We start from the raw sequence: 14,401 nt of genomic DNA on the forward strand, positions 1-14,401 counted from the left end.
TTAGCTATAAGGATTTACTACTAAAAGATACAGTTACAAATAAAAGTTGGGTTTTTTTTTTCTGAAAAAAGTGTCCTTAAGGGACTTGCAACATTTCAAGTTAGTAGTATGTGCAATCGTTATTAAAATCATTCTTTACTGCGTTACGTACATAGTAAAAATTTCACGTAAAATGGAGAGAAAACTGTACAATACTGCAAAAATATATATATATAAAATATTGAGAATTCAGTTGCTACTTTATAGACAATGCTGTATGTTACAGAAAATGAAATTGTATACATCCGAGGAAATGTCTCTATGATGAAACGACCCTGCGTAGAAAACTCATTATCACAGTAATGCCGAATTCAAAGTTAAATATTCTACAACGTGCTTCTTTAAAGATGTAGTATGCCCACATTTCATATTTCAAAATCGGAACAATCAATAAACAGTATCTATATAAGCGTAAAATAAGCGCGTGCGTATGAAAAATAATGTGTTAGGATTTAAATACTAGTCAAGATAAGAAAGAAACACATTATAAATAAATATGTAATGCCGCGGGAACTCTGGAACTGGAAGTTTTTTTTTATAAGTAGCTGAAACACGATCATAAAATTTACTTGTGATTTTTTCAGTTCTACATAATAAGTTAGTATTTAGCTAAGGAATTTGATAAAGATTTGCTACACTTAATTATCTAATGGTTAAATAGTGTGTGTTTCGTATAGAAAGATGAGCAACGGTACATCTGCAATACATGTACGTCACTTTCTGTACACCATGCTATATTTTTCTATGACTTATGTGAGAGTTCTGCGTTTCTACTTACGATGAGATATCCAGATTTTCTACACCTGAAGTTACATTAGCTTTGCACGTGTAAATTGACATATACTTAATCATAGAGCTTTTAGGTTTATTAATGGCGTGTTTTGCCATTGGCGCATGTTGATGCATTTTTTCATCTTGGGCAATTTGATTTCGTGACGTAAGATATATCATTACACCATATGGGAAATACATTTTCCTTTTTTCCCTGTACTTATGTAACTAGTGAGAAAGAGGAAAATTATGCTGCTTATATACTGTATAGCTCATCACATGGTGAGCTTTGAAAAGTTTTGTTGAACAAAAGCGGCAAAAAATGTCTCACGCTGCTTTGAGTAAAAAAAAGTTTGATGAAACCTTAACCAATGATAGATGAACTGTGTTAATCTCGCAAAATTCCAACAGAACCCGCACATACACAATGAACTGATGTGCCGAGTGGGTTAAAAAAGCAAGCTTTTAAAACAAAATTGAAACAGCTGAACCAAAAGAATCACGAAAGGAGCATATAACATGAAAAAAGGCCAGAGTTATTTTTTATGTTTTTGGTTTTCAGTTCCTTTCTCAATATACTATACAGGATGCATTTTTATATGAGCCGTGCCATGAGAAAACCAACATAGTGGCTTTGCGACCAGCATTGATCAAGACCAGCCTGCGCATCCGCGCAGTCTGGTCAGGATCCATGCTGTTCGCTAACGGTTTCTCTAATTGCAATTAGGCTTTGAAAGCGAACAGCATGGATCCTGACCAGACTGCGCGGATGCGCAGGCTGGTCTGGATCCATGCTGGTCGCAAAGCCACTATGTTGGTTTTCCCATGGCACGGCTCATATATCTATAAATGAAACAGAAAACTAACTGAATTTACTGATTTTATTTTCAGTTGTGCTGATTATTCTCTATCAAAACCTTAAAATTCCTGTTAATTCATACATCTTTATATCTTTATGCCTGTAGTCTAGAAAATTCGAAAATTTCTGAATGCTAATATTTTTCAGGAACCTGAGAAACAAAACGATCAAAGAACTCTGGCCTAACTTTGAAAACCATTAATGCCAGTCTGAATAATTAAACTGCAGAGTTTATAACATTTCCGAGTCCTCATGGGACAAGTGGAAAGCGCATCATTAAAATGGAAATAAAATGCACAGCATGCACGTTATTGCATGCGAGATGCACACACTATGAATTTTAGCATAAAGATAATGTTGAATGAATCATGAAAATTAAAACATAATAGCACGCTTAAAACACAAAAACCTCTCAAACGCGATAACAAAATTTGTAAATTTATTGCATTTTGTGCGCAGTTATTAGAGAAACTTCAATATTTATACCGTTACTTCAATTTACATGCCATATTTTTTTCGAAACATACTAAAGTCGAAGCAGCTGTTTCACGTTAGTCTGTCTTCGGTTTTTCATCGTTTGTTTGTATTACGTTTTTCAATTACGCGTCTGTCTATGTAATAAATTATTCATAACCTTTGGAAGAACTTGTAATGGAGGGAAGAGCAGTCTGAAATTCAAACACTGGCACTTGGGAAGTCATATTCCTCTGTCAAAGTGACATAACTGAGCCGCACCATGAGAAAACCAACATAGTGGGTTGGCGGCCAGCATGGATACAGACCAGCCTGCGCATCCGCGCAGTCTCATGAGTCTGGTCAGGATCCATGATGTTCGCTAACAGTTTCTCTAATTGCTATAAGCTCTGAAAGCGAACAGCATGGATCCTGACCAGACAGCGCGGATGCGCAGGCCGGTCTGGATCCATGCTGGTCGCAAAGCCACTATGTTGGTTTTCTCATGGCACGGCTCACATCTTATTGCTTTTAAGTAACTACTAGTTATTAACCTCGTTCGTCCGTAGTTAAGAAATTTGCATACCTCTAAAATATTAGGAAATGTTAACTGCTATTATTTTCGAATTCTGTCTTAAACAAGGTTGCGCATCTGAATTACCCTCTGGAAGGACTTTGGAAACATTTTCGCTAAAGCTGTTAATAAATAAAATCTATTAAAAGGTCCCTTGAAAACGTAGAATGCAACCAAAAAAGAATAATAGCAGACTCGGTTTGATTGAGTCTGTTCATGAGAGGTAATAAAATGTGCAAAACCTCTCACGCCCCCTAGCACCGGCGTCGAACTTAATATGAATTTCATACAGCTTGCAAATCCAGTAGTCAGCCTAGGGTTCGAACCGAGCAAACTTTGACGTCATGGCCGTGCCTGCTCACAAAATATCAGTTTTTATAAGAAAGATGCCTTGAGAATGACTCAGCCAGCTCTTAGCTTTCGTTGGAATTGTTCTGAACTGATTTTTTATAAACCGCAGACAGAAGAATGGAATACAAGTTTTATTGCCCAAGATTAACATTTCATATTGTCAATCCATGCATACCAGTAATACAAAGTTTGAGAGAAAATAGCCAAATGTGACATGACATTAACGGTTTCTCCCGGACCTCTAATACGATTGCTCACAGCCGTGTGTTGTACAGCTATGATATACCATCGCCTTGTCTTCCCCCGGGACAAAAATCTGAGCAATCCATCAAGCAATATCGAATTTATTGTTTATAAATCATGTTATCTCTACTGATGATTAATACAGATAATTTTGCATTATTGTTTTCGCACAACCTGGAACATTTTACTCAGGATGTTTTCTCATCGATTTCGTACAGCTACCAAACGTTTAAAGATATACCATGTTATTCTTTCACTGAAGTATTTATCATGATATATTAATTTATATTTAGAAACTACTAGTTCGATTCCTGGATGAGAAGAATTTTCTTCGCGAAAATTTGACACAATACAGCGTATATATATATACATCTTCATACATTAGTTATCCACATCTGGTCCGTGTGGAGAAGTTTTCAGTTACTTTAACAGGAAATCTTAATGGATACGAAATCAATGAGCTCTGGTATGTGTGTACATGTAAAATAAGTAAAGGACTTGGCATATTTCTGATTTTTGACATGACGATTAAGACAGTCTATATCTCATCTTTTTATCGTAATCTGGTTCTGAAGTTGTAAAACTGAATTTGGAGACAAATCTCAAAACATATCATTGACTGTTTCACATCTCAGTTTTGAAACTGACCAAGTTGATGGTAGCATTTTGAGACGGGTCCCCAGTAGACTAGCTCCTAGACTATGATATATCTTTTTACATTTTTATGATTGAATGTAGTGAACTGAGCCAGTCTATATCCTATGTCCAATATCATAGTCTGATAATTTCAACATCAGTCCTGTGTGAAAATCTCTAAAATAGACTGGCTTTTGTCTCTATGAAATTGAATTTGTCAAAAAAGGGAAAAATATAGAAATATAGTTATTATCAGTCTAGTGGCTAGTCTAGGTCCCCAGCCTCGTTACATTTTTTTCAGAGTTTTATTATTAAAATTTGTCAACAGTGCGAAGAATTCTATTTTATCCGGATCGGGTTTAGATACTATAGCTGTTGCGGCTGGCTCAAAGGTAATCAGATTTGTAGAGCTAAATTGTGCAGTTTCTGTCAGACTTTCGGTGATATGATGATCTACTTCCGCCTGTGCCCTCATGACATGCACGTAGTGGAGGGTTCGGGCTATATACGGTCATTATGTTTATCCTCACAATTACACATCTTACACGCGTATATGTGTATTACCGCCTTGCCATTGAAATATGAGTTCTGAATAAGTTTAGTTTACCGACACGATGTCCGTGTACAAGTATATATACCAAAATATATCTTAAACTATATTTGTTTTTATAACTGTGGTGGTGTTAGCAGCCTTCTATTTTCAAAACACATTTTGAATAGCCCTCTTTTGTTATAACGACATACATTTTGAGCAACCCTCTGTTCCTGTCTGTATGGTGTAATATTGTGATTCCCCATCAGGGTTTTATTGCAAAAACACGTGCGCCAAATGAATGTCTGCGCAGCGTAACGCATGTTCTTCGGCTCCAGGATTTTATATTGAGTGAAGCACCGTGTTGCTTTATTGCAAAAAAAGCAAAACACGCTACAAGTATGTTTCATATGTCATCAATGAAAATGCATGTCTAGAATCTACGACAATTTTTAATTGTTTTCCCAAAAAAACGCGCAATCTAAGCTGTCTAATTGAACTTAAAATTAATTTTAATTATGTATTTATCATTCTTATTATTGATCTATAACATTCAATGTTGTATATAGCAGAACAATTTAACTGAAATCCAACACCGTCATGCCGCCATTGAGCACAGCATTCTTTACTGTTTCAAGTTTTGTCTACATTAGTAAAATGTTCTTGAATATATGTTAAGATAAATCTTTATGAATTACCAGTAGAATCTATTCACAGATTCAGCGGAGTCGTTGGGGGAAATGCCATCATGAAAATCTTTCGCTTTCTTCATTTTAATTTTGGGTCATTCTCTCCATGTTGATGTATTGAATTATGGATTTTGTGCGATATTTGATATACTAGTATTTACACAATTTGCCATTAAAAGGAGTAGCTCTATGTGAAAAGGGAAACCTTGGGGTTGTTTATTGGCAGAAAATCTTTATTTTTCTCATATATATTAAACGGCAGCTCTCTGTATTCACAGAAATCAAAGTTTCAATATTTTAGTTTGGCTTTAGGGCTACTGCTAGACTGGCATCAGTCGTTACAGTCATTAAATGTAAAGCATTTGGCCATAAAATCCTCTCTGATACCACTTTCTCATAAAATTTACAATATCTCTAGCCTCTGTCTCTACTGTTAAGATAAGCCAGTAAAAGGGAGCCGCAGAAAAGTTGATATATATTTTAAAATAAATAAATAAATAAAATGGGAAATGTTTAATCTCAACAGACTTTGTAAGTCTAGGCTACTGCGTTTAAGGAATGTGGCTTTCCCCTTTGAATATTCGTCCTTGCTCCTCTTTCCCCCAAAATCCGACCCTTTCTTCAACCCCTTACCCCCCCTCCCCCCCCCCCCCCCCTTTCTGTATTTTGTTTATAATGAAAATGTACTTGTTGTATTTTTGGAGCAACCCGTCTACAATATTCTTCCGTTGCAGTATCTTTTTGTTGTGGGCCTACTTGATGCATGGCTCTGTGGCTGTGTTTGGGGTGTTCTGTGCTTCCAGGAAATCTACCCTTAGGTACTACCTTTTATCTTTTTTAGACATTTTCAAATCAGTTCATGTCCATACAGAAGCCAATGTAAAATGTATTTAGAATTTCATACTCGTCACTTTTGTTTTCTTGAAAACATTTCTTATCAATGTTCAGAGTGAACTACTAACTACAGGGAAATGGGACGGGGTCTATTCTCATTCTAAGAAATGTTACAGGTTACATTAAATGTCATACAATGTTGTTGCACTGTCAAAACCAATGAACGAGATGTAGGCTAACATTATCATATCTTAAGGCCTATGTTATTTTGAAATTATGAATTAGGTGGGTGGGGTACATGATATTATTTCTGAGAAATTTCGAAGTTATTGTAAAACAAATTTTATTTCAATGTAACAATACATTAAAACCATGCAGTGCTGAACTCTTACTTTAGTTAAAAGACTAAAGTAGGAAAAGTTATCAGTATGTTCGGGTCACAATTTTCGGGGTAAGTATTCTATATCATCAATGCGAAAAAGTATAACATACATAGTAAAGCTGAACTATCCGTGTAAATGAGCTGAGAGTTATTTTTCTATTTTCATTTATTACTTTTCTAAAAAACACATTACAATTAACCAGGTGTCGGTAAAATTTGTCATTAAAGAAGTCCCAACTATAAGTATGGTGTGCGAGAAGGGCCTGAGCGCTTGTACGTAGTGCGCATTTACAGGGAGTGTATAATACTATTGCTCAGATTAATATGTTAATTATATATTTGACTTTATCGTAAGTCCGCAAATTGCACCAAAAATAGCAGTATTAATTTTGCAATAATATTATTTATTTACAAGCGTAGCCTATCTTTGACAAATGACATCGAGAATTCTAACTAGCCTTTTAGAAAGCTGCATTTTCAAGTACCTGATATTCTCCACTTGGGTTAAAAATCATTTTTACAATACATTTTTGTAGATAGTGACTGACTACAGAAGGAATTTTACGGAAATAAAAATACGCTGGACCTACGGAATGCTACAACCTACTAAACTTCTTAATAAATAGTGAAAAATAAACTAGAACTCTATGATAAAAATCAAATAGATCGTTTCGGAAGTGTTAGAGAGTGAGAAAGCAAACATATCCTAAATAGTATTTAGCATGGATGATTTTGCACTGGGGTCATGGGACTCGTCCCGAAAAGGCCGGTCCGTCAGCCGCGAGTTAGTTAAATGAATGGTTACAGACTTCTATCCGCATGGCGCCTGGCATAGTGGTAGGAGTTCGGAGGTAGTTGGCTAGCACAACAAAGGTGTCTCATAAGCCAATTTTGCTGGCCCTTTCAATAAGGGTGACACTATAATAAAAAATAAAAAGAGACCTTTTACCTTTATACAGTAGGGATATGTTTGTTTTACATGTAACATCAAAGCATTAACCCCTCGTGAAAATATTATGCATGTGGCGTTCACTGTATATGTATAATTGTAATATTATACTTTGACGTAACACTGATACAAACAAATACCCTTTTGCATATTCATTTATATAAAAATAAAAACAAGCAAACAAACAAACAACAACGGGAAAAATGTTTATCTATTTTAATTTGTTGGGTTTAAAGTAACATCAAAATGATACAATTAACTTTTTCCAGGTGTTTTTTTTTTGTGGGGGGGGGGGGGGGGGGGGGAACCTCCAGGTGCACCTCCAAACATTTTTTGGGGCTCAGTTGAGTACCTAGATAGAGGCAGAGACCTTCAAAAAGTCAGCTGGTGGCTTCCTTACATGAAGAAGTTTACACCTAAAGTGAGGTTTCCATCCCACGCCGGCGGCATGGAATTCGAAGTCAGCGACCTTGGATCCGGTCACGGAGACAACTATAGAAGTAATGTTTGAAATATTTACCATTATGCAATTCTCACGCTGATTTTCATTCCTGTGAAGTGAACAATTATGTCTACGTTTTTCTTTTGCAACTACAGTTATAAACTTATATATTCAATTAAATCCCGATAATATAAATGATACTGTCAATGATATTTACCGCCTGAAATTACAGATGGTTTCTCGAATACACCATACTTTTAATTACAAAAGTTTACACACCACGAGGGTCGGAAAGCACGAAATTTACGTTCTTGAACGTATATATGAAACGTCATGCTTGAAATGTAAATAAAGGAATAAAAGTAAATTTTTACATGTTCATGGAAAGGATCGAACTGTGATTGTCGATGTTTCCGGTACAGAATATATATGAACGTATATATACGAGCCGTTTCATCTTATGGGACTTACAGGAACATTGTAAGCGATTGTTTATTTATTGTATTTATGTTCTAGTAACCTTTGACACTGATTTCGAGGACAAGCCGTATTTGTGACACATACATGTCTATTGTTGGGCTGTAAAAAGATAGATCCAAAATTTAAACTAAAAGCTATATTGCATAACTTCTTCGTCATTTCTGTGCATAGAATTCGGTTGCTATTTTGTTAGAATATCAGAAAATTACTGGAAATAAAACATATCTTTGAAAAAGTCCCGATCTTTCATCATTTGTTTGGTTGGCGTATGTTTACAAATTTCATGTTAGTAGGCCGTCATATCCAAGAAGCCGTGTAAAGTGATAATTTTGATGACACATTGGTTTTATTTTGTAATTGTGAGTGATCGTTACGTGATCAGAAAGATCGGACAGTGGGATGTTATAAAAAAGTGATACTTTATGTAGATTAGGAAGTGAATTGCACTATACAATAAGGAATTTTAAGGTAAAATACACCTTTTACTTCGTTCACTGAAGAAAACATGGCGGACATATTTTTGTAAAATATTGGTGCACGTGTGATTTGTGTAACAAAGTTTAACGACGTTTTCTTAGAAAACTAACGCTCAGCTCATTTACACTGACCTATCCTTGATTGATGAATATATATATTGTATAAATATAAGAGACTTACGGTACCAAATACTTACCCCGAAAATTCCTGTGCATTTTCCTCTTGTGCACTGTTGGAACATGTTTTTGAGTGTCATTGATACTCTATAATTTACTCGGAGATACATTTTTTATTATTATTAGTTTCTCTTTGAACCCCATGCATTTCTCGCGTTGTTACGACAATCTCAGTTTTACACAGGAATTTTGCATGGTCAAAATAGCATAGGCCTTAAGTAGACATTCAAGAAAATTGGACTAATGTAGACAAAGTTTTACTAAGCAAACTAAAACAAAAAATAAATAAATAAAAATTGTTTACAAAAGAAATGTTCCTTTCTGAAGAATGACAGAACGAAATATTTTTTTGAAATAGTCGTAAAGTTTTGTACAAAAAAATGTATATTCTTTTTTCCTGCTGTTATTTTTAAGGTGGTACTCAAACATGAACGCTACGTTAAAACACAGAGACCTAACAACGAGACATTTTACTGTAGGCCTAAAGCTGTCCGATTAAACATATATATGAGCCGTGCCATGAGAAAACCCACATAGTGGCTTTGCGACCAGCATGGATCCAGACCAGCCTACGCATCCGCGCAGTCTGGTCAGGATCCATGCTGTTCGCTAACAGTTTCTCCAATTCCAATAGGCTTTAAAAGCGAACAGCATGGATCCTGACCAGACTGCGCGGATGCGCAGGCTGGTCTGGATCCATGCTGGTCGCAAAGCCACTATGTTGGTTTTCTCATGGCACGGCTCATTTAGGGATGTGCGCAACTCCTACAGTAGTATATGGAAACAGGACACATATATTTGCTTGAAAAAAGTTTTTTCCTGTTGCTGCTCGGACAAGTCATACGACAGTGGGTCATGAATCAAATTCCCAGTCTATTCAACCCCATTTCCAACTTAGCCGATTTTTTTTTCTAGAATCAGAGCCATCAGGGTAAAAGGTTCTCGAACACGCCAGGACGCCACAGAAATAGGACAATTAGATTCTGTTACTTTTAGCAATCTCTGTTGCTAGCAATTTCTGTTTCTTTGTTCTCAAAATAAGCCTGTCGTATATTTAAGATCAAGTACTTATTGGTTAACCTAAACAGGATCATAATAAAAGATATAATGATGAATAAGTACAGTCATGTAGGCTATATCTAGACTTCTACATACTTTATGCACTAACAACATGTAGATCTATAATTCATATTGATTTATATACCTACATCTGTTATTTAGATTTTTTAATAATACTTCTATTCTGTTCTTTTCTGTGCGTTCAGTGTTGATCTATTCGCTTTCTTTTAATCTAGAGAGTAAATTCGCGCACCTGGTTAAATATAAAACATCTTAGAGGAAAAAACACTCTTTCTTCTTTACCGCTAGTCAAACATGCCTGAGTACTTGGTAAAGGATGTTTATTTAGTCAGCGGTTGAGCGATACTTTTATGGATTATATTTGTACAAATAATACACCACATTTCAATATAAACCCGCTTTAAAAGTTTAAAAAGCGCGCGGTGGCTTTATCCTAATAAAACTTTCGTTCCGCACAAAGTTTGTCATCAGTCCCCGTAGCGCAGTGGATAGCGCGCTGGACTTCTAATCCAGAGGTCGCGGGTTCGAATCCCGCCGGGGATGACATTTTTTTTTCCTTCACGAAAAATGATAAGATTTTACACTACTGTTTGATTATTCCTTGCCTCGCGTAGAGTTAAAAAATGTTGAACTATACCCGATACTTCCATGTATATGTCAGAAAACAATGAAATCCAATACATGTATGTCCTTAGTCTCAAATGACAATTTTTGTTGTGGCTACATGGCTACATTTTACGCAGACGTGTAATTAAAAGTTCTAATTTCACATCCTTTACGAGTTCTAAATAAACTAAGGGTGGATATTCTAATTTTTTTTTTAAAAAGGTAGTAATATAATACTGAAATTTATCTTAAAAATATTAACCCGTTGTTATCTGTATAAAATTGCAAACGCGTGCGGATTCAGACCGGTGTGCAGGTCTCCCATATGATATACCCCTATGTCAAGCGTATAAATGAAATTCTGTTGGTACTTTTAAGCCCCCAGTCCGCCCCCAAAAAATGCATTGTAGTAATATTGCGAAGTCTACATTTTTGTATCATGTAACGAAATGTAAATCCCATTATCTGAACCTATGGCATGTATTAAACCACAGATACCAAAGTATATAATATATGATGGAGGTGGCCACCACAAACGCACAAAAATCTCGTGCTGTAAAATATATATATAAGAAATGTTAAGGGACCCTGGGGTACGGGAAAATACGAAAAGCTTTAAAAATATTTCATTTAAATCCCGCTGTGTTCAGCTGAATTTATTTTTCTCTGTTATGACATCAACATGAATGTTGACATAAACTTTATTTATAATAATAGGTTTCTCGTATAAAAATGCCTTTTAAAGCGACTACTGTGAAGAAAAAAAGCATTATTGATACGCCACTGCATTTATTAAGCCCGCCTGAGATGAAAGACACGTTGATCAAATAATACGCTAGACACCATTGATCAAAAAATCAAACATGATACTTCTTTATTTACTTTTATCTTTGTTAGTGAAAACTGTCTTTTTATGATCTCGGTCTTTGATATCGAGTAAAACTAATGCATAAAAAATGATAAATTAACGTGTTTTTTTTTCTTTCTACTGGCGTGTAATTTTAGTGTTATTAAACTTCATAGAATGAGCAGTGTTAATGTTAGGGAATGTCATTTTATTTTTGTACCTTTAAGTATTTTAAAGGAAGCAATAAAAAGAGGATAACAATGCCTCATTTATTATCGCATTTATGATTTAAAAAATGTTCGTGTATTTAAAGACCCTTTAAAGTGCTAAATGTGGCAAACTGACAATTATTAAATATTAATAATTTTCTTCGTTAAAGCAGCGAAACGAGTGGAAAATTCTTATTCACAACCAGGAGGATTCGAGCTTCGATTTCGACTCCTATTGTGTCTTATTCACACCAGCAACAAATAGCGTACCTTGGCTAGATTAGACAAATTTACAATCGAAGAAACTTTGAAAACAAATAAAGAGTCGAGAGTCTTAGAAATTAGATATAGACTGGCTCTGTTCATCATACGTAGAGTGTTAATGGCTGAATAAGGAACGGACGGTCCACGGTTCAAAGCCCACTGAAATCCGTTTTGATGTGACCAGTTGGTGACCAACTACCAAGCTAAAAATGTTACTGATTGCCTTCATGCAAGTCTCAAAAGTCAAAATGACTGGCTCTTCCAAAAGGGCGACACTGTAAACGAAGTCTAAAAAGCTTTTCTACAGCTGTCTTTTAAAAAAAAAAACCTCTTAAATGTTTTGTTTTCAAGCAGGATTTGTTATCAGTTGGGTAAACCTCGTATCGCATAATCCAGATTTGATAATTTGGTCAAATCTGACAAGATATCAAATCTTCAAAGGGTCCACATTCCACGGGACAAAGAAACATTCCTTCAAGATAAACTAATCTTAATTGACGTTTTGAAAAACAGAACACGGTTTTGCCACTAAGTGCGAGGAATTTCGTAAGTAAAAGAACAAAAAAAGAAAGAAGCAAAACAAATGATTTTCCTACTAATTAGCCCTCTGTATGGACTCCTGTGTGTTGTGAAGATATTAAGGTAGTTTCAACACTTGTGTGTACTAAATGGAGCTTTGTCCATAATTATAGTTCAATGTTTTTCTTTAGTTTATCGCGTACAGCGATCTACAGTCAAGTACTCGCGACTGAAACACATTTTAAATTTCACTGCATGTCAAATGGGTTGGTCGTATGGATCCGACGATTGGTGAACATAATGTAGATATCTTGTTCCGCAAGAAAATGAAAATTTCACGAGATGCAAGTTCGCCGTGATGGTCGAACTGCCACGCAATTGGGGATTTTAAGCGAAGTACTGGCCAGGACTTTTCACCAGTCATAACATCGATTGTGACACGGAAATCGATGGACCTTCGAAGACCTTTTACTTCAGTAGGTTTATAAAAGTCCCGGACATTGGGGATGTAGGGGGTTTTCGGACCTGAAAATGTTCTTTATCCCCAGACTCCGAGTGTTTTAATTGCATGCGTCTTTTACCAGTCCCGTCTGATGGCAGCTTTCTGGAATCAATAAACTACAAAATCACGGTCTTGGACAATACAGGAAAACCGATTTTGTCAGACAGATATTGGTTTCCAATCTATAACGAATGAATACAGGGTATCGATTTTATTACACATTAAATAACGGACTATGGTTTCTATTTGAACAGTGACTAAGTGAAATGTAGGCCTAGACAGTGGCGCTGTCAGATTTCAAGCACTTTAACGAATCCATATTCAAATAAGCCAGTCCCACTTCTGTTTCGGGATCAAAAACAGTGTGTTTTTTCTTAATATGAAATGCAAATACTTTTCAGTAAGATTACCAAAATTGACGTACCATTGGCCACGACAATATTCGTTACATTAGTGTTAATACCAGTCCAGGTATTACATGGGTAGATAATGGGACCCGACAAGAAATATGACCGTCGAATAAGATACAGCTATGTATATCACATAAATGGGGAGGATAAACGCTAGATGCTCCGTCTTGTTTAGATGATTTTCTGTCCTTGATGTGTGTTGCAAGTAACCCTGTTTACAGCTAGCAGTAATTAACCCTTACCACGATAAATTTCTATAATGAACTTGTTCATCTTTCAACTGACTGTTAAATGGGGTGCTTACCGAACAGTGCAGATCTTGATCAGACTGCATGGATGTGCAGGCTGATCAAGATCTACACTAGTCGCAAAGGCAGAATCAATCATGTCCAGCATGATACGGGATAAGTAGCATGAAATTACATCACAATGTAAGGAGTCAGTACACTCTGACAAGGAATCGGGTTGGAAGTCCTGCAAGAATATTCCTTCAAAGGACGATTTTAATTATGGATAAAGAAGAGAAAATGATAATTCACTTTGTATTGCATATCCATATTATGTTTTTTTAACCAGCATAATCAGACATTTTGCCAGGTTTTTCAAACTGCTTTAAACAAATTCAACCAATATGGTTCCGTGAGAAACCTTTAAAGGCCTAATTTTTCCCTTTCTTTTTGACAGGAAAGATTTTAGCTGCTATGCATACTAAATTGACTTGAATTTTGGCAGATTTTCGGTCCACTAAAAACGGCAGATCGGCAGCATTGCACAGTCAAAACTTTTTGCAATAAACAGCCATATAAATCAGCATTATCTAAGCTGTTTAGCTGATATTTCACACATGACACATAGCAGATTTATAGCCAAACTCCTTCCATTTTGATCTTAAAATAACTTCTTAATGACACAGTTTTTCATTATAAAATACATTTTCTTTGAACTCTTCTTAGTATTCCAATGTGTAATAAATCAAGAAAATTGACATAAATCGGGCCTCTTATATAAATGCGGCTTGCTGTCAGAGTATGTGGGCAATAACATAATAACAATTGTAAACAAACAAAAACAAAGTCG

At 35.6% G+C, this 14,401-nt stretch overlaps 1 non-coding gene across 1 annotated transcript; it reads left to right on the forward strand.

Moving 5' to 3' along the window:
* The first annotated feature begins 10,437 nt into the window (after window positions 1-10,437).
* On the forward strand, window positions 10,438-10,510 carry Trnar-ucu (transfer RNA arginine (anticodon UCU)). The gene has a single exon. It is a non-coding gene; the product is annotated as a tRNA-Arg (tRNA).
* Window positions 10,511-14,401: the final 3,891 nt, after the last annotated feature.

This window comes from Mercenaria mercenaria, chromosome 18 (genome assembly GCF_021730395.1).
Source record: "Mercenaria mercenaria strain notata chromosome 18, MADL_Memer_1, whole genome shotgun sequence".
Classification (NCBI taxonomy): domain Eukaryota; kingdom Metazoa; phylum Mollusca; class Bivalvia; order Venerida; family Veneridae; genus Mercenaria; species Mercenaria mercenaria.